The 22,300-nt window shown below is 35.6% G+C and overlaps 1 protein-coding gene across 7 annotated transcripts in view; it reads right to left on the reverse strand.

Moving 5' to 3' along the window:
- LOC106053057 (tripartite motif-containing protein 45-like) overlaps positions 1-22,300 on the reverse strand; it is an 81,971-nt gene that overhangs the window by 31,080 nt on the left and 28,591 nt on the right. Inside the window, exon 1 of one of the 7 annotated variants that reach the window (XR_008774017.1) lies at positions 3,933-4,017. The exons of 5 other annotated variants lie outside the window; for them this stretch is intronic. The gene's annotated coding sequence lies outside the window, so the exon portion shown is untranslated. Of the gene's footprint in view, positions 1-1,956; positions 2,086-3,932; positions 4,018-22,300 lie in introns of those variants that run through there. One more of the 7 variants, XR_008774016.1, reaches the window with a different exon arrangement.

Below are 22,300 nucleotides of genomic sequence, written 5' to 3' on the forward strand. Positions count from 1 at the left end.
GTACGGGAAGAGAGCTAGTCCATTGCTTGAAGCGTACACTTTTAATCGTATTTATTATTATTATTTTAAAAGAACTTTTCCTTACAAGCGAAATAAAACCAATCACTTGATATTAAACATCCAATTATTTTTACAAAATATAAAAATATCTAATCGGTACTTAAATAGTAGGGGAGATTATTTACACAAATATTTTTGGGGATTTGACTTCGTCAAAGCGCATAAATTTCAGCTCATAAATCTGATTCATAAAAAATATGATTTTTAAACTCATTTTTTTTTAAACAACACCGAAAAAATAGCACACGAGTTTAAATTTCTATTAAGTAATCTCGATCCAACGTAGGGAAGTATATGTATTTATTGCACTCGATTTCCTTATTTAAAATGTACAACAATAAGGCATGATATATTGTATTATAACCGTGGTTGTGATTCACAAATATTAGTAACATCACTACTGCTCACTAATCACTGCTCCAGTGTCCGTAATCTTGCATTTGAGTGACTAACTTTGTCTTTCTTTAAAAAGTGTACATGTCAACAAAATAAAAATATGAGAGAAAATATTTAAGAGAAAAAAAGTTAAGAGAAAGAGAGAGAGAGGGAGAAAGTAATCGAAAATAGAACGTAAAAAACAGAAAAGAATTCCATGAAAGTTCTGTTGAACCAATCCTTATGAGCGCCAGAATCATGTGGTAATGTTTTTAGATTTAATACAAATGACACAGACTTCCCAATCTGGACACTGCTACAGTCTTCTGTGTAATAACAGACTTTAGTGTCCTCTCTTCAAATAACATGAGATACAGAATGACAAATGTAATAGACGTTATATAAAGACGTTATAAAAATCCATGACTTATGACTGAATAGAATAGATACACGGACGTGATATAAGCATATGACTTATGACTGAATAGAATAGATACCCGGACGTGATATAGGCATATGACTTATGACTGAATAGAATAGATACACGGACGTGATATAAGCATATGACTTATGACAGAATAGAATAGATACACGGACGTGATATAAGCATATGACTTATGACTGAATAGAATAGATACACGGACGTGATATAAGCATATGACTTATGACTGAATAGAATAGATACACGGACGTGATATAAGCATATGATTTATGACTGAATAGAATAGATACACGGACGTGATATAAGCATATGACTTATGACTGAATAGAATAGATACACGGACGTGATATAAGCATATGACTTATGACTGAATAGAATAGATAAACGGACGTGATATAAGCATATGATTTATGACTGTAGATACCCGGACGTGATATTAGCATTTGACTTATGACTGCATTGAATAAGTACTCGAACGTGATATAAAACTATGACTATGACTGCATTGGATAGATACACGGACGTGATCTAAAACTATGACTATGACTGCATTGGATAGATACACGGACGTGATCTAAAACTATGACTATGACTGCATTGGATAGATACACGGACGTGATCTAAAACTATGACTATGACTGCATTGGATAGATACACGGACGTGATCTAAAACTATGACTATGACTGCATTGGATAGATACACGGACGTGATCTAAAACTATGACTATGACTGCATTGGATAGATACACGGACGTGATCTAAAACTATGACTATGACTGCATTGGATAGATACACGGACGTGATATAAAACTATGACTATGACTGCATTGGATAGATACACGGACGTGATCTAAAACTATGACTATGACTGCATTGGATAGATACACGGACGTGATATAAAACTATGACTATGACTGCATTGGATAGATACACGGACGTGATCTAAAACTATGACTATGACTGCATTGGATAGATACACGGGCGTGATATAAAACTATGATTATGACTGCATTGGATAGATACACGGGCGTGATATAAGCATATGACTTATGACTGCATTGTTATCTTTAGCTACATACCAACGTGAGTAAGTCCAACATCTCTAGTTACTCACAATGCTGAATACACAATGTATGAGTGTGCTCACCTGCGCGCATCTACGTAGTACTTACACACACACACACTCATACACATGCTCAGAAACAGTCTTTTTGTTAACACACATTCACTTCGACACATGAACACAGAGCAGAACACTGCTGGATGGTATACACACATACACACTGCAGTTTTGTGGGTATAGGTATGTGCGTGTGTGTGTTCGTCCTAGAGCCAAGTGTGACTATGTGTGCACTTTTGACCTTTGTGACTTCATGAAGTCCGTGCCGTAAGAAAGATTGCTGTAGGTGAGAGAGATCGGCACAGAATCCCTACTCGTCCTTTATCTTTCTAAAGGGCGCCTCTATCATAAAGATTAAAGGAATCTTCTAATTGGGGCGCTGTAAATAAGCTTAACAAAATAGATCTATTTAATTAATTCTTAATAAGCCTTAGCCTACACTTTAGACATTCGACCTTATATAGTGAGCTGCGCCGAGAGTTTACTAGATTTGTGGACTGAACACCTAAGTAGATTGTAAAAACTAAACACTTAAGACGACATAAGAACTAAAGAAATACTAAGACAATATAAGAACTAAAAAAATTATTAAGACAATATAAGAACTAAAGAAATATTAAGACAATATAAGAACTAAAAAAAATATTAAGACGATATAAGAACTAAAATCTTGGGAACACTAAGGTAAAGTAAAAACGAAAGTAGATGTTAGAATAAAAAAATTAACACGCAAAATAGAACAGAATCCTTTAAAAAACACACAAAAAAAGCTTATCCAAAGGGGAAGAATTAAGCCCTTAAAACTATATCTACCAATAACGTATACGTTATTTCTCTTATTCGATATCAAACAAAATGATTAATGCCAATAATTAATATTTACAAATTAGATTTTTTTTAGTGATTCATGTTTTGTTAGGTAGACTAGTTATTAAAAGTATCAACTTGATCGGAGAATGCGCGAGGGAGGAATAGCGTTAACAATTATTTAAGGGGACTAAACCCAACAAATATAGCCACATCTGTGAATACTGAATAATTGGTTTCCCTTGTTTGTATCAAACAAAATAATTAATTGACCAATTGGTTACTTTTGTCTATGCCAAGGAATAATTGTGCGAGGTTTCAACTTGATCCGAGAATGGGTGTGGGAGAAATAGCGTGCACACACTTTTAACAGACAGACGGACAGACTGACTGACAGAGAGAGTGAGTTGATATGAGCTTTGTAAAAAAAAAAGATTGTCTAAAGATCTACATCAATAAAAGTAAGAACAAAAAGCATAACAGTAAAGAACTTTAAACTCTAGCATTATAAGAAGTAGGTAAACACTTAAATTAAAGAACATAAAACTGAAATGGATATTCGAAGTACAGACGTGTTGTACATTAACTCTTTCTCTCCTAACTGACGATACCAGCGTTGATTCCACCAGAATGTGGTAAATAATTACGGAGAGAAAGAGTTAAAGAAAATAGAGCTAAATAAATATAAGAACTAAAAAATTAAGGATGAAAGCAAAGGTGATTTGAACTCCGGGCTATCGTATTCATAATTCAAATTACAAAATTAGCAGTCTCATTTTATCTACAGGGTAGCGGAGAAATCAAGCAAGAAAAACAAAACTCGCACAAAGTATGTCTTATGTCAATTTCAAAAACAAAATAAGATGTATCAGATGAATAAATTGATAATAACATAGTTCTAGAAAGATCCTATCTTCTTGACAAGCAATTAATTTCTTTTTTTTAAATTATGAGATAAGATAAGCGAGATAAGATACACAACATAAAAAGAATATTTTAACAACTAGGCATAACTCTTTACATTATATCTATTCTTTTTAAATCTATTTGTATTTTCAACAAGAAATCAATTTGACTATCTATCAATTTATATTTTAAGAAAATAATACATAGATAAATGGTGAATACCTTAGTTCTGGTTGGCTGAATCATAACACATTATAAAGCAGTTTAACTCTGGCTATACTGCACACACAAAATGTGTTTACTGTGTACTCTCGTCTCCAAACTAATTTTACTCCCCCCCCCTTTTTTTAAAAAAAAAAAGTCTAAGGCCAGACTAAAAGTTAAACAGCAGATAGCTTGCAGGCTAAACCATGGCCTGTAAATATTAAGACAAACATTCCACCATCGCTGAAAGAAGTCTTGTGTCCATCGGGAAGATAATGACGTCACTCTGCTGACCTTGACATCTCTGTCTGAAGCCTCGAATTGTGCAAGCGGTTACTCAGAATGCTACCGTAAGGTACAGATCGCATGAGACAAAAGACATTCCTCCAGATGACTTCAATCCATTACTTAGTCTTTTACGGCATAAAACAAGGGAGATAACAAGGAAAAGTCAACACGCAAGTAGAGGGTTTGTTTATTTTTGTTTAGTTGCTTCCCCTACTTCAAACCTGGCGATGGCATTCCTTTATGTATGCAGCGTTAAAAAAAAGGGCCACGGGAGGTTAAAGCTAGGATAGAATTATCTTCAGAATAGGAGGAAACATGTTAAAAACATTTTAAAATATATTTTTTTAAAGACTACTCCTCCATCATTAAATCACAAATATAATATAATAATTTAAAAAATAATTTTAAAAATTCGAGTATCGAGCCCGTGGTGCCTTAGGCTGAATGATTGCCATAAAGTTGAACGAACCCATTTTCTGAATCGGTAATCACTAGATATATAGTTATGCAATTATTTAGGTATATATATTACATTGACATCTAGGTCTAACAATAGAACTAAATTTCTGATTTAGAACTTCTAGATCTAGAATGTAGATGTCATCTATATTAGATATAGGTAAAAGTATAAGCAACGCTTATAGACTTAATTAAAATTGATGCAAATTTAAATTTACTGTTATCGCATAATTACGCTAATACGGCTGACTATGCCATGTTGGCTCTAGACCTAGACATAGTTTCTAGCTAAATTTACAGTTATTTATTTTTTACTTTGAAAAATTATAACTATGAAACTAGAGTTTTCCCCGTGTGGCCAACGCGCTAGTAATTCTTTTCTCAGCGATATATATCAACTGTTCAATTTCTAGGAAAATCATTTGAGCCAATTTTTGAAAGTAAATCAATCTCTATCAATCTTTCTAATGTTGTGATTAGTGTATTAGTGTCAAGTGTAACTTTACTGTTAATACACTAAAACGTTGGTATTCAACATAATACGACATAGGTGGTTTGGCAGGGGCAAAAGAAGAGCTAGCTGACTTGGTGATGCGCACAGACAAGACTTCCACAGCATATGGCGAGCAAAACAATACCGAAAACAAGATTACAAAGACAGTTTGTGTGGAAACACAAACTCAAAATCGGCCCCCGAAGTGGTCCACCCAGGCAGGCTTCAATATTTTCAGAAAGAACATCCAAATGAAATTATATCAAAGACAAATGAGAGATAAGAATGGAGAAAGAAGGTTGATAGATCTTGTGTAGTGCCCCAACGGTACAGCTGATCAAAGGATAGGTGCAAGTGAATGCAAAGTTAGATGTGAACCTGGCCTAACTAGTTCCCCTTTTAGTCCTTGTGGTCTATAGGGCAGATGATGTAAAGTTCATCTTTTTTTGTGGCCTACTGTTAACGAGGGTGTCATGTAGCCAGCACAACAACCAACCGCCTTTACTTTTCCCTAACTAATATCAGGTACCCATTGGAGCTGGGTGGACTCAGAGGCGCCTAAGGATTCCGAAGTAGAAAATCCCAGTCTTCACCAGGATTCGAACCCGGGGCCCCCGGTTCGGAAGTCAAGCGCTTTACCGCTCAGCTACCGCGCCTCTCCTGGCCTAACTGAAGTCTTATAATTGATGTAATTTTTTGAAAAGGCTCAATCTCTTATTCGAATGCTCAAAAAAAAAAAAAAATTATTCGCAATAAAAAAAAAAAGTTAACGAAAATGACATTTACAAGATTACTATTCTTTTTAATTTAGGTCTAACTTATAATGCATACTAATTAGCTTTTTCTCTTTAAAAAACTGCTTGCATAACTGATTTTAAAAATTAGATTTTTCGCTTTCAGAAAAAAAAAAGTAGCCGTTGCATCAGAACTTTGAATGGTCTAAAATATTGTGATGTCGGATTTTCAATATCTTTTCTAGTTTACGAGATCTAAACGGGACGGACGGACAGATAGACAGACGGACAGAAATTTCGCACAAAACTAATAGCGTCTTTTCCCCTTTCGGGGGCCGCTAATAAAACACAAATTATGACCAATAGCCAACAGGGTTTTAAAAGACACATCATATTGGATGTTAGAAGCGCTGACTGGTGTCAGTAGTTCCAAGCACCTCGGACCATTGTCTCAGACGAAGTAACCAAACCTGAACTACTGGCCTAAATTGCACAGTCCACAAGAGCACATGCAAAACTCAAAACAATCATGAAAGACAAAGGCATAGCCATCGACACTCTAATCAGACTGATGAGCACCTTGGTCATGGCCACATTCTTACAAGCTGGCGAATATAAAACGCTTACAACACAACTAGATAGGAGGATCCTCGCTATGGAATGGAGATGTTTCAGAAAGATCCTAGCCATGGAATGGAGATGTTTCAAAAAGATCTTAGCCATGAAATTGAGATGTTTCAGAAAGATCCTAGCCATGGAATGGAGATGTTTCAGAAAGATCCTAGCCATGGAATGGAGATGTTTCAGAAAGATCCTAGCCATGGAATGGAGATGTTTCAGAAAGATCCTAGCCATGGAATGGAGATGTTTCAGAAAGATCTTAGCCATGAAATTGAGATGTTTCAGAAAGATCCTAGCCATGGAATTGAGATGCTTCAGAAAGATCCTAGCTATGGAATTAAGATGTTTCAGAAAGATCCTAGCATTGGAATTGAGATGTTTCAGAAAAATCCTAGCCATGGAATTGAGATGCTTCAGAAAGATCCTAGCCATGGAATGGAGATGTTTCAGAAAGATCCTAGCCATGGAATTGAGATGTTTCAGAAAGATCCTAGCCATGGAATGGAGATGTTTCAGAAAGATCCTAGCCATGGAATGGAGATGTTTCAGAAAGATCCTAGCCGTGGAATGGAGATGTTTCAGAAAGATCCTAGCCATGGAATGGAGATGTTTCAGAAAGATCCTAGCCATGGAATGGAGATGTTTCAGAAAGATCCTAGCCATGGAATGGAGATGTTTCAGAAAGATCTTAGCCATGAAATTGAGATGTTTCAGAAAGATCCTAGCCATGGAATTGAGATGCTTCAGAAAGATCCTAGCTATGGAATTGAGATGTTTCAGAAAGATCCTAGCATTGGAATTGAGATGTTTCAGAAAAATCCTAGCCATGGAATTGAGATGCTTCAGAAAGATCCTAGCCATGGAATGGAGATGTTTCAGAAAGATCCTAGCCATGGAATGGAGATGTTTCAGAAAGATCCTAGCCATGGAATGGAGATGTTTCAGAAAGATCCTAGCCATGGAATGGAGATGTTTCAGAAAGATCCTAGCCATGGAATTGAGATGTTTCAGAAAGATCCCAGCCATGGAATTGAGATGTTTCAGAAAGATTCTAGCCATGGAATTGAGATGTTTCAGAAAGATCCTAGCTATGGAATTGAGATGTTTCAGAAAGATCCTAGCATTGGAATTGAGATGTTTCAGAAAAATCCTAGCCATGGAATTGAGATGCTTCAGAAAGATCCTAGCCATGGAATGGAGATGTTTCAGAAAGATCCTAGCCATGGAATGGAGATGTTTCAGAAAGATCCTAGCCATGGAATGGAGATGTTTCAGAAAGATCCTAGCCATGGAATGGAGATGTTTCAGAAAGATCCTAGCCATGGAATTGAGATGTTTCAGAAAGATCCTAGCCATGGAATTGAGATGTTTCAGAAAGATTCTAGCCAAGGAATTGAGATGTTTCAGAAAGATCCTAGCTATGGAATTGAGATGTTTCAGAAAGATCCTAGCCATGGAATTGAGATGTTTCAGAAAGATCCTAGCTATGGAATTGAGATGTTTCAGAAAGATCCTAGCCATGGAATTGAGATGTTTCAGAAAGATCCTAGCTATGGAATTGAGATGTACATCACAAACGAAGAGATTAGAGACAGGGATACTACAGCGATTGGACCACTGTCATAATACGCAAACTAAAACTGTATTACCATATCACAAGGTCTTCAGGGCTCGCATAGACCATCCTTCAAGGAACAGTACCAGGAAAAAGAAGAAGAGGCAGACAGAAAGTGACATAAAAGAATGGACGAGCCTGTCATTGAAAGAGATTCTTTGAAAAGCAAAAGACAGAGATGATGGAGAAGGACGGTCAACAGATCTTATGTGATGCCCCAATGGTCCAACATACTAAGGTGAAGTTGATTCAATATAAATGCAATAATTCAATAATTTAAGCTTTTTAATTGATTCTGAATCGAACTGTTTTCTACTGAAACATTGAAAGTTTGAGAGCTTCAAACTTGTTGAGATTCTCGGTGACACTTTGGTTTTCTTGTCCTATACAGCCAGTAGAACATCTCTGGCAAACCGTCATGTTCCAGACCGAGGCGGCCACTTCTGCCGGGCGGCATGAGATTGCTTTAACACCCTAACAGTCATCTATTTTTAGACAGACGTCAACACTCCTACCTCCATCCTCTACTCTTCTCTTAGCCTAATGAAGGCGCTCATCATGGAAGAACTTCCGGTCTATTACGACAGGTGTTTAGGTGTGGAGGTGTTAGATGGCAGGCTTAGCACTGGAAGAAGATCAGTCAGATGTCCCAATACAAATTTTGGTCACATTAAACGTGCTGTTACGTGCATATTTACGGTTATTTCACAATGTTACTGGGGCCACCACAGCTGTATATAAGTCTACTTATGATACACATATACTTTAAAAAGTTTTTGTTGTTGTTCTCGCGATCAATACAACGGTCAAACTCAACATATATGAATATATGTGAATATATGTGAATATATGTGAATATATGTGAATATATGTGAATATATGTGAATATATGTGAATATGTGAATATATGTGAATATGTGAATATATGTGAATGTGTGAATTTGTGAATATATGTGAATGTGTGAATATATGTGAATATGTGAATATATGTGAATATGTGAATATTGTCCCTGAATATTGAATTCCTTGAATATTTTTTTTACTTAAGTCACAAGCTTGAAGTTTGTGTAACAAATTTACATCCCCTGTAGAAACACTTGTGGCGGGGATACCACCAGGTAAACAGTTGACTCTGGCAACAGACAAGCTACAGGTAGCTGCAGGTTATTATGGGCCTTGATAGATCCGTTGTTAGGGTTGGAACCAGGCCCAATGACACACCCATGGGATGACGCACGTGAAAGCATTTGAAGGTTGTCGCGGGGTTGTCCTTTAAGTATAACTTCATCTCGACTGTTCTAAGCGTTAAAACGGATCAATGTCTGTTGCAACCTTTACTAATTATAACTATCTATCCTAGACATAACTGCATTATGTCTTTCTATTCTAGACATAACTGTATATCTTTCTATTCTAGACATAACTGTATATCTTTCTATTCTAGACATAACTGCATTATATCTTTCTATTCTAGACATAACTGTATATCTTTCTATTCTAGACATAACTGCATTATATCTTTCTATTCTAGGTATGTCCTGCATATCTTTCTATTCTAGACATACCTGCATTATATCTTTCTATCCTAGACATAACTGCATTATATCTTTCTATTCTAGACATAACTGCATTATGGCTATCTATTCTTAGCATAAATGCATTATGTCTATCTGTCTATAATAAGATAGATTTGCATTCTAAAACTTAATCAAGATGTCAAAATAAAGCTCTAATAATGTCAATACTGTCACGAAGGCCGCTGGACGCAGATTGGAGATCCCCCCCTGCCCCCCCCCCCCCCCAAAAAAAAAAGCCCTTCCCGAAGACAAGCTCATAAGACAAAAAGAAAACTTAAATAGACCCCCGGAGGACTACGTCAGATGTGGCAAATATGCAGGTCACAACTGGGTTTGTGAAAAACAGCACTCATCTTTAATTTTCGGAATCAAATAAAATCTGTACTTAGATTGATATACAAAAATAAACAATATATTCCTTTTTATTGAGCAGAAAAACACTTTAAAAAAAAATTCCAAATGATTTATTCTCTATGTAACAATGTGTATACATGTGAATGTAACTCAACTGTGTATGTGGTTGTATGAACAAAATCGTTAGATGATACAAATTAAGATCAGTATGGCCTGCCAGTCTAATGATTATGTTACTACGTTACGATTAAGACTAATTATTTCTTAATTATCTATAATTTTGGATGGTTTCAATTCTTTGTATTTTGGTATTTAAAAAAGTTTATAATAATATTGTCCTTTCACTGAACTAAAAAAAGAGGCCTACATCTTAACTTGGGTGGCGAACAGAAAGTGAAACATTTCTTAAAGTTTTAACACTAATAACAGTGTATCCTTGCTCATTCCCTTGCCAGGGAAAAAAATTTAAAAGGGAGATAATAAAATTAATCTTTGATACAATGTATTTATCGCGGTTATCTACCATTTCAAACCTCGACATAGACTTTAAAATATTAAAAGTAGGCCAATACTGGCCCTATACAATGGACGCATACTACCATCCAGATAATATAATGAAAATATATTTTTTGAAAATCAAAATAAAAATTAGTGTTACTAAATATGTTGTACTATATGTAAAATTAACATGCGCAACTTTATGTATCGCGGTCTAATTTAATAAGTAATCTGCACATATTAAACTGTATTTCCGATATATGACAATGGTGCACAACCTTTTTGACTTATTATAAGAAAGTTAATGAGCTTCCTAACACGAAGGTCACATGCCGTATGTCTGCAAAAGATCATCGAACTAAAATTACTCTTCCCCTGCGCCTCCATTATGTATTGCCGGCAGACGCTTCAAGGGGTAAGATATGACCCGCGGGTCGTAGGTTCGGCACCGCTGATTTAGGGAGAACAAAAATGTGAACTAGCAGGGAGAGTTCTGCTTACAGTTTCAATTGGCAGGTGTCTGTTTTTTATTTCATTTCCACAGTGCATGTTTTTTTATTTGTTTCATTCCCATGTTGCAAACGAACAGTTTCAGAAACATATTTATTAAATTTCTTTGACGTGATGACGTCAGTACTATACCTTTTAAATTGTATATTGTGACAAATTTAATCTGGCAGACGTCGAATAGATCAAAGTGGGAGGAACGAATCTAGTCCAGTTCAAACTGGTTTTCATATTTTTTTTTCTTTCAGACTATATGGTGTCTAATGGCTACACAAAACTAAACAAAGAAAATTGTTCCATGTACCTAAACTTTCCTTTCAAACAAATGAACCGGAAGTGTGTTGGGGTCATTGATGACGTAATCTAGTGCACTTTACGGACTCTCTAACCCTAAATGCATAACTAGCCTGTATGTGCATTCAAAACTTGAATTCAAAATAAAAAGGAATAAAATATTATAATATAATATAATATAATAATACAAACTCGAGGTTAGGCTAGTGAGATAAAAGTAAACAGTAACAACTCCATCTGATGTGACCCTGTACTGATTTTTTATAATAGCAGAGACAAAAAAAAAAGATTTGTAGATAAATATAGGCAGATAAACATTTTTTTTTCTTCAATGATAAACATTAGGGGGGGGGTGTTAAGAAACGGAGGTTAAAGGTCGTGGCAGCCATTTCAGCATGAGTAACTGGTGCACTATTGAAGGTATGCGGGTAATTTAAGAACTTTTAAAAGTAGGACAGGAGCCACTTCAGGACCAATCTGTCAGGGATCGAAGCCAAGTGAGCAGTACACTCATTCCTGCACACACCATACACTCACATACATTCACCCCCCCCCCCCGCATACACTTAGTCACGCTCATTTACCCACACACACTTAGTCGCGCTCATTTAACCACACACACTTATTTAGGGCCAGTCTTTTTAAATGCATGTTTTTATTTATTTACTTAGATTATGAAAAAAAATATTGCGGAGGGGGGAGACAACAAAAGAATATTTTAAAATACTCGTCAGTAGGAAGTATGATGTAATGTAAATAACTATTTATTTCTTAGCATACTTCTATGCAAATGTACCTCCAACCCCCCTCCCAGGCTCTGCTAGTGAACCAGTGAAAAAAAAATTCTGCAGTCATTTGCCTTTAAGTTAAAAATAGAATTGTTTCGGCCTTTGTAGAGCACAACCGGAAATAGAAATTACATCATAAAAAAGACAGGCCAAAAAAAAATGTTCATGTTATACTTTTTTTTTTTTTCAAATTTCATGTTCATGTTACCTGTGCAAGGGCTAACCCAGGGCAACCCATGTGTCAGCATCTTTCAATCATTTCTTTCTCCCTTAGTGGCCCATCAATCAGACGATCGGAAAGGTATTCATATAATATGGCATGTTACATGTATTAGAACTACGGGTATATTTCATTATATATATTTTGATTTCTTGCAATTAGTAAGCAAAAGAATAGTATATTTAAATAATATGCGTATATAAACTAATTTAGGTTAGGAATTTCTGCATTAAATAAAAAACTTTTGAGAAATAAGATGGCATTTCATTAGACTTCTCTGACATTGGACATAGTTCAACATCATAGCTTGCCCATAAATTAAAATATTTTAAAATATAGAGTCATTACACCAATGGATTCAGGAGTTTCTGATTGGTTAGAGTCAAACTATAATAATAAATGGCTCCAAATCAACACCTATACATGTGAACTCAGGTTGACCTCAAGGAACAATCTTGGGCACTCTACTGTTTCTAAACTACATAAACAATAGAAAAAAGAATACATTTTAAAACAAAAGCTATCTAAGGGAAAGAACCGCTAATTACTGCCATTTATATGAAAATTACATGTTTTAACTCCTTTTCTGCTATATATAAAACAAAATTAAATAATTAGTCCTAAATGATAAACTATTTGGTTAAATTTGTATCGATTCGAATATTGACATCTACTATGAATGATTATGCAAAATTTCAACCTGATCCGAGAATGGGAAATCTGAGAAAAACGTTTTAAAACGTAATTATGGGATTAAATCCATATATACATCCACATCTCTCATTAAGTAGTATTTATTACCATTATTTCAATATCAAACAAAATAATTAATCAAGTACAATTAATTAACTAATCGGTTAATTGTTTTATTGTTTCATGTCTTGTCAGGTTCAATGCGAAGTTTTAACTTGATCCGAGAATGCGAAATGGGAGAAAAAACATGTTCAAACTTTTTACCAGACAGACAGACAGACAGAGTGAGTTGATCTAAGCTTTGTAGTAAATAACCTACCAAAGTGTATTAGTTCAGGAACTAAAGTCGGATTATGTGCAGATGATTGTATAATATATACGACAAATTTTAAATAACACAAGATATTGAAATTTTACAAAGCGAATTAGATTTACATCAATTGGAAACAAATTGGAGTATGTCTTTCATGCTGCACAATAGTGACGCACATAAGCGAATACTTCTTAACCAACTGTTGCCAACTGTAAAATTTAAAGTACTGTCTGTCAAATCGGAAAAAAATAATGTTTGAAAATGAAACGTAACAATTACCACAGATCCCGAGGCAGTAGCTCCCTTGTGCCCTCCCCGAAATCCGACCCTGCATAAAAAACTGAACCATAACTTACACCTACAAAGCACAACCCAATTAAAAACAAAAATAAAACACAAAGAAAAAGGCACATTTCTTATTCCATATGCTAGGACAAATTCGTATAAGTGTTCCTACTTTACAAGAACCATTAGAACATGGAATGAGTTGCCTGAATAGGACTTCAAAGTCTCTAATTAGCGTGCATGACTAGATTAACTTATGGATACGCCTTGGCTTAAAGATAAATTTGTAAAAAAAAAAAAATAATTGCAATCCTTCACTTTCAGAAATGTTAAGAAGCGAGACAAATATTGTAGTTTGAATGAATTCATTTAGAAACGGTGAGAAGATAAAAGATTTTCTGTTTCTTTTTCTGAAGAGCTTCACTCCCCTCTTTGAGATGCACGTGTTACAAGATAACCTACATACAATGCAATCTTTTTTTTTAAATATAGGTCGGTGCACTGGAGATTATGGAACTACGTCACGGGTAGAAGGTGCAATGTTGGATTTTGTTTACCTTTATTTATATATAAAAAATTATTTTTATGTTTCTAGATTTATCTGAGAGTTGAAATTAGGCGGAAATCTGTTTCTGTTAAGTAGAGGACAGCTACGAGGTTAAACTATCAACTAGCGACTTTTAATTTATCCAGCTCTCACCGCATCGTTTATAGGCCTTAGTAAAACATTTTGTTATTACTGAATAGTTGGACATACATCAGTGCAAGACTGATTTATAAACTATAGTTTAGGGTGCCCCCAATCTGGGGGGGGGGGGGCATAAAAACTGTCCGAGTTTGTTATCATTAATGAATAATCATGGTTATAAGTTCGAGATGTTATTATTCCAGTATCTATCTACTACCAAATCATATCCCATTTTAATCCTCTAGCTATACGAAATCATATAGTATCTGAAATTATAAAGAGACCCATATCTCAAAATAGCTTAGGGCCTTTTCAAGTCTAAATCTTGTCTTGTACTGCTTAAAAAACCAAGCTCTCATCAAACCGACTCTCCCTTTAAGTTTCAAGAATGATTCTAGAATGAAGTAAAAGGCTTGGTCTTTACTGAATGGAAGCGTTGAAGAATTATAAATTGTGACATCTACTTTATCAAACGCTACTTTGTTCAAATCCTCATAGTGCATTCTGTTCTTAGGGTGTATGAACATCGGTCTGTGTTTAATGCAACCACAAAACGAAGAAGAAAAATTTCCTAAATTTCAAATTAGGACTCCAGCCAACATAAGGAAAAGGTCAGCTCCAGAAGCATGGGTGTGTGCGCATGTGTGATGTATCACTCTTCTATCAGACAAGTTATGTTTAGCGTCAAGACGAGCTGCAGACAGTAATGGAACCATTATGACGTGGTCAAAAGCTTAATGGAGTGTTTTTCTTTGAATAACATGCATATAGGTCAGTTATATAAAGCGTTTCTGTTGATATAGAGCAGTGATGTCCATCCCTTTTCGACAACGAGGCCACATAAATTTTCAACCTATATAAAAAAAAAGAGTGTTGCCTCCACTGTTGGCAGAATTGCGAAGAGCTGGATAGCAACGCGTTTAGGACCGAATACGGCCCGCAGGCCTTACCATGGGCATCCCTGATATATATGAGAATGTTTTTCTTCATAATTGGGGCTCATAAAGTAGGCCTGTGCTGCTAGTCCAGAATCTACCTGGGAACACAATCTTGAATCTCAACTGGAAGGCATAGCCTGACATTTCAACCTGCCCCCCCTGACTCTAGGGCTTCATCAAATATAACTTTAACCTACTTCAAGGCTTTGTAAAATAACATTCGCCCTCTCGCGCCCTGCGCCCTATAACAAAGCTACACCTTGTTTCAAAAGATCAGGCCGTAGATTACAAAATTTGCAGCCATTGTGTGCAGACTTAAGCACTCCCACTGCTCCCCCCCACCCCACTCTCCTGATTCCTTGCCCCCCCCCCCCCCACAAGCTCACCATTATTAACTTACAACATAAGTCTCATTTACCCCCTCCCCTTCCTCCTCCCCCTCCCCTTGGCGATAAGGAGGAAATGAGCGCCAACTGATGTAAGCAGACGGCAAAAGCGGGGGGGGGGGGGGGGTTGAAAGGAAACTATCACGTGACCTACATTTTGAACCATTCCCGCCTTTTCTGTTATAATTCTCTAAAGGTATGCGGTGAGTAATCAGTGCAGGTCTGTGACGTCAGTAGCAGCTTTGAACTTGTCTGCGAGTGTGCCTCTGTCTGTCACATGACCTCCGACGCGTTCAGTCTGATACATCTAGTCCATGTCCTGTCTTCTGACACTAGGGTTGTCGCATCGAGTAGTTTCTATTTTCTTTGTTTAGTTGTTGATGTTTTAGCACAAAGCTTATATCAAGTCACTCTGTCTGTCTGTCTGTCTGTCTGGTACAACGTATGTACACGATACTGCTCCCACTTCCCATTCTCGGATCAAGTTGAAACTTTGTACAAGTTTTCGTTGACATAGACAAGACATGAATCAATTTTAAAGAAGGTTACAAAGACAAATTGTGTGGAAAGACAAGCTCAAAATCGGCCCCCGAAGTGGTCCACCTAGGCAGGCGATAGGTACATGTGTCGTATTTGCAGTCCATGCGATAACCAAATTACAATATGACAGCTTTATATGTTGTATCAACAAAACAAAGGAACCAAAATTATAATATGTCAGCTCTATATGTTGTATCAACAAAACAAAAGGAACTAAATTATAATATGTCAGCTCTATATGTTGTATCAACAAAACAAAGGAACCAAATTATAATATGTCAGCTCTATATGTTGTATCAACAAAACAAAACATGGGAACCAAATTATAATATGTCAGCTCTATATGTTGTATCAACAAAACAAAACAAAGGAACCAAATTATAATATGTCAGCTCTATATGTTGTATCAACAAAACAAAACAAAGGAACCAAATTATAATATGTCAGCTCTATATGTTGTATCAACAAAACAAAGGAACCAAATTATAATATGTCAGCTCTATATGTTGTATCAACAAAACAAAGGAACCAAATTATAATATGTCAGCTCTATATGTTGTATCAACAAAACAAAGGAACCAAATTATAATATGTCAGCTCTATATGTTGTATCAACAAAACAAAAGGAACTAAATTATAATATGTCAGCTCTATATGTTGTATCAACAAAACAAAGGAACCAAATTATAATATGTCAGCTCTATATGTTGTATCAACAAAACACAAAAAAGGAACCAAATTACAATATGTCAGCTCTATATGTTGTATCAACAAAACAAAACAAAGGAACCAAATTACAATATGTCAGCTCTATATGTTGTATCAACAAAACAAAGGAACCAAAATTATAATATGTCAGCTCTATATGTTGTATCAACAAAACAAAGGAACCAAATTATAATATGTCAGCTCTATATGTTGTATCAACAAAACAAAAGGAACTAAATTATAATATGTCAGCTCTATATGTTGTATCAACAAAACAAAGGAACCAAATTATAATATGTCAGCTCTATATGTTGTATCAACAAAACAAAACAAAGGAACCAAATTACAATATGTCAGCTCTATATGTTGTATCAACAAAACAAAACAAAGGAACCAAATTACAATATGTCAGCTCTATATGTTGTATCAACAAAACAAAACAAAGGAACCAAATTATAATATGTCAGCTCTATATGTTGTATCAACAAAACAAAGGAACCAAATTATAATATGTCAGCTCTATATGTTGTATCAACAAAACAAAGGAACCAAATTATAATATGTCAGCTCTATATGTTGTATCAACAAAACAAAGGAACCAAATTACAATATGTCAGCTCTATATGTTGTATCAACAAAACAAAACAAAGGAACCAAATTACAATATGTCAGCTCTATATGTTGTATCAACAAAAAAAACAACAACAAAGGAACCAAATTATAATATGTCAGCTCTATATGTTGTATCAACAAAACAAAACAAAGGAACCAAATTACAATATGTCAGCTCTATATGTTGTATCAACAAAACAAAACAAAGGAACCAAATTTAAATATGTCAGCTCTATATGTTGTATCAACAAAACAAAGGAACCAAATTATAATATGTCAGCTCTATATGTTGTATCAACAAAACAAAGGAACCAAATTATAATATGTCAGCTCTATATGTTGTATCAACAAAACAAAGGAACCAAATTACAATATGTCAGCTCTATATGTTGTATCAACAAAACAAAACAAAGGAACCAAATTACAATATGTCAGCTCTATATGTTGTATCAACAAAAAAAACAACAACAAAGGAACCAAATTATAATATGTCAGCTCTATATGTTGTATCAACAAAACAAAACAAAGGAACCAAATTTAAATATGTCAGCTCTATATGTTGTATCAACAAAACAAAGGAACCAAATTACAATATGTCAGCTCTATATGTTGTATCAACAAAACAAAGGAACCAAATTATAATATGTCAGCTCTATATGTTGTATCAACAAAACAAAACAAAGGAACCAAATTATAATATGTCAGCTCTATATGTTGTATCAACAAAACAAAACAAAGGAACCAAATTATAATATGTCAGCTCTATATGTTGTATCAACAAAACAAAACAAAGGAACCAAATTACAATATGTCAGCTCTATATGTTGTATCAACAAAACAAAACAATGGATCCAAATTATAATATGTCAGCTCTATGTGTTCTATCAACAAAACAAAACAAAGGAACCGAATTACAATATGTCAACTCTATATGTTCTATCAACACAAAAAAGGAAACAAATTACACTTGATATTTCTACTCTATAAGTTGTTACGTCAGCTGTTCACTCAGCTCAATAATGGTACCAACGCAAGACTTAGGCCCAGTGCCGGACTTAGACTTGATAAGGCCCTAAGCTTTTTGAGATATTGGGGCTCCTTGTAACCAACATAAGGCATTTTTCCTTTCTTTTTTCTTCAAAATGATTGAGAATATCCCTGGATCTATTTTTTTTTTGGGGGGGGGGGGGAGGTGGCCCAAACATGGGTTCTCAAAACTTGATAACGAGTAAATCACGTGACTTCCGGCACGTCAGAGAGCGAGAACCGCACGTGCGAATGAAGGCGTCGCCTTCTTGAGTAGATGCTTTAAAAGACATCTTCAGGACCTTTAGGTCTATCGATGACCTTTCGGCTGCCACATGTGCCAGGCACATCGATATCAGCATCTTCTCAATCACAACTAGAAAAAGGTTTAGGATTTGTTACGTACAGACACAATAAGGCTTGTTTTCGAGTCCACAGAATAATGAGGAATGCAGTATTTCCAGTGGCTACGCAGCCCCAGCTGTGACCTACATATTTTGCCACAAATACAGCGAGAATAACCATTGTCCACCGGTGGTCTTTTTAGATTTTCTTTTTTGCCGTCTGCTCTGTCCTCGGCAGACACAGACATATACATATGTAAATTACATAAGAATTTGATTTGAGAAATTTTACTAGATGCTCTAAACAAAGACTAGATCTAGATCAGAAACATTTAGAAAGACCGAGATGAATTTCATTCGCTCATTTTATTATACAATCTTATAGTTACAATGTTTTTTGTTTGGTGTAATGCACAAATATTATTATTATTATATGGAAAAAACTAGTTCGTTAAATAAAAAGTAAAGTCCCCCCTTTCAGACCATGCGGTCTATAGGGCAGAAGATGTTAAGGTCATCTGTTTCTTTGGCCAACGGTTTACGAGCAGGGTGTCATGTGGCCAGCACAACTAACAACCTCCTTTACTTTCTCCAACTAAAGTCAGGTACCCATTAAATGGGTGAACTCAGGGGCACTCTAAAAATACCAAAGTTCAAAATCCAAGTCTTCACCAAAGATTCGAACCCAGGACACCAGGTTCGAAAGCCAAGCGCTTAACCACTCAGCCACCGCGCAGTCAGTTAGCGTATATGAACTGATTCTCACCCCTCCCCCCCCCCCCCCAAAAAAAAAAAAAACAACCTGTGATCTTTAATATAAAATTCACATATTCCTGATATTTGGCCTACGCTTAGGCGTCAACTTTCTTTGACTGACATAGAAAGCACCTGGCTGCATGCGGCGTCGGAACGAGACAGCTGGAGGTCACTCACGAAGGTCGAGGGTATACACATTTGAGACCAAAAGAAAATCTGCTGCCGAGGACAAACGTAGACGACGAAAAGAAAATCTAAATCGACCACCTGCGGACAACGGTTATTCTTGCCCTGGGAGTGGCAAAATATGTAGGTCACAGCTGGGACTGTGCGGCCACGGGAAATACTGTATTCCTCATTAACCTTCGGACTCGAAGACAAGACTTATTATTATTTTTTTTTTTCTTTTGTAAATTTAAAATTCTCCTTAGAGACTTTTCGATAGGGCTGGCTGACGGTTACCAAGGGTGTCATATGGCCAGGAAAGGTGACAACTAATAAGTTTAATGTTACCATTGCTTTTTAATGTTAGATCTATATTTCAGTCTAAATGTTTAGAGTAAAATAGTCCTTCTGTGCTCTCACGTTGGTTAGCTTCAATCAAGCACAACTATCAATGGATACATTGCAGTTGCTAGGGTGGCGGTAGGGGGTACAAATTCGAGAGTCAGCCCGGGCCCCCACATTACGGGGGTCCCAAATGAATGCCCTAACTTTTTTAAAATTAAAGATAAAATATTACGCCACTGCCATAATCTTGCTATTCATGCGAAGTTAAAAATACTTTAAAGCGTTGATCTAGAATTCTAGATGATGTGAGATCTAGATATTTTTTTTTAAATTATCGAATAAGGGAAATGACTTCTATATTATTGAGAGTTATAGTTGTAAGTGCGGAGTTCTTTCCCTTAGATAAGCTTTTTTTTTCAGTCTTCTGGCCTGAGTTTCAAAATAGTTCATTCTGGATACAAATAATGAAAATGCTCGTAACTACAGATCAATTGAAGACTCTTAAATACTTCTTGAGTTTTTAAAATGTTTGCACTTACATCTGTTTGTGATACAAATGTAAGATTCGCCATTGCTATCGAAAGATTTAGCATAAAACTGAAAAGATTTGATTGACTTTGAATATACGCTTATATATCATTGTAATTCTTTTGGTTTTTATAATTAGAAAAAAAAACTCGATGTATGCATCAGGGTTTTTTTTATCCAGTTTTCAGCCAATATTTCGACTCGTTGTTAGGCCAATAATATGCAAGTACACCATACATTAAGGTCAGGACATTAACAAAATTGAATAATTGTATTAAAATGAGATTGATTTTTTTAAAAAAATGGTCATTTCTTTATATCTATCTATATATATAATTCTCTTCATGGCTCAAGAGTTTGGACAAGAAGTAAAGGAAAGATCACTCTTTTATTTCTGCAAGTCGGACGGACCACGTAATTTTAGAGGCGAAAAACAAAGAGGGGGGGGGGAGAGAACAAGTAGTATTCACCAGTCACTAAATAGCAGGGCCGGACTTAACCATTGTGACCAAGAAGTCATGGAAAGAAAGCAAGTAATCTGCTCTGAATTCACCCGTCACTAAATAGCAAGGCCGCACTTAACCGTTGTGGGGCCCATTGCGAAGCTGATTTCGCGGGGCCGAGTTTGGGTAGGGATACGGATAATAAGTGAAAATTAAGAGTTTGTATTAGAAAATATATTCAGCTTTGCATTTTATTCATTCTTTACTACCTACAGAATTACTTTACGAGCCTTGCGTGTAGCAAAGTCATACAGCATATCATAAGAATTCTGTTTCCTACATAGATCAATAGCAAGAATTACCAAATGTTTCAATCTCTCTTTGAGAATTGTTGACCTCAAGTAATTCTTCATTAGTTTGAGGCACGAGAAGCTTCTTCCGCTAGATTCCACAAATACGGGTATTGCGTAATGCCGTTTTTTTTAATCGCGGATAGGCGTTGTCCATATTGAATGACACCCCAAAATGACAGTTTTTGTCTATATATTTCAGGATATTTGTATGAGTTTTCAAAAAGATTATAATAATTTCCGGATATTTCCAGGACTTTTTCGTCTATTTTGCAATTTCAGGAAATTTCCAGGAGCTCCTGGTAAATCAGGACCTAATTCGCATACTGGAGTGATCGTTAAATGAACTTGTGTGTTACCCGTGCTTGTAATCGTGCTAGTATTTGTAATCGTGTTCGCATTATCGTAGTCTGTGAATCGTGACCAGTCTGTACTGTGTTATTGTGTGTATCAGTCGTGTTTTATTGAAATAAAGCCTTGTTTCTAAGGTTATGAATTGACTTAGTATATTACACATACATTACAGTATTTATAGACATAATAGACCTAATACCTTACAGACTGAAAAAACAAACAAAACTAACGCTACAGAGACTGATAACTTCTGTACATTATGGGTAAAATTAAGTACCCTTTTTAAAATTTAATTCAATACTTAAAAGGTAAAGACAGTTTTGTTTTGTTGTTTTTGCATATTCTACCCCACCACTTAGTAACCATTGTTTGAAAGATCCGATTAAACAATGTATGAAACACGCAACCACCAGAAGCTGTTTTTAAACACTGATTACTCCCGTCCACTTAAAAGTATCTTTTTA

This window comes from Biomphalaria glabrata, chromosome 12, assembly GCF_947242115.1.
Source record: "Biomphalaria glabrata chromosome 12, xgBioGlab47.1, whole genome shotgun sequence".
NCBI classification, from domain to species: Eukaryota; Metazoa; Mollusca; class Gastropoda; family Planorbidae; genus Biomphalaria; species Biomphalaria glabrata.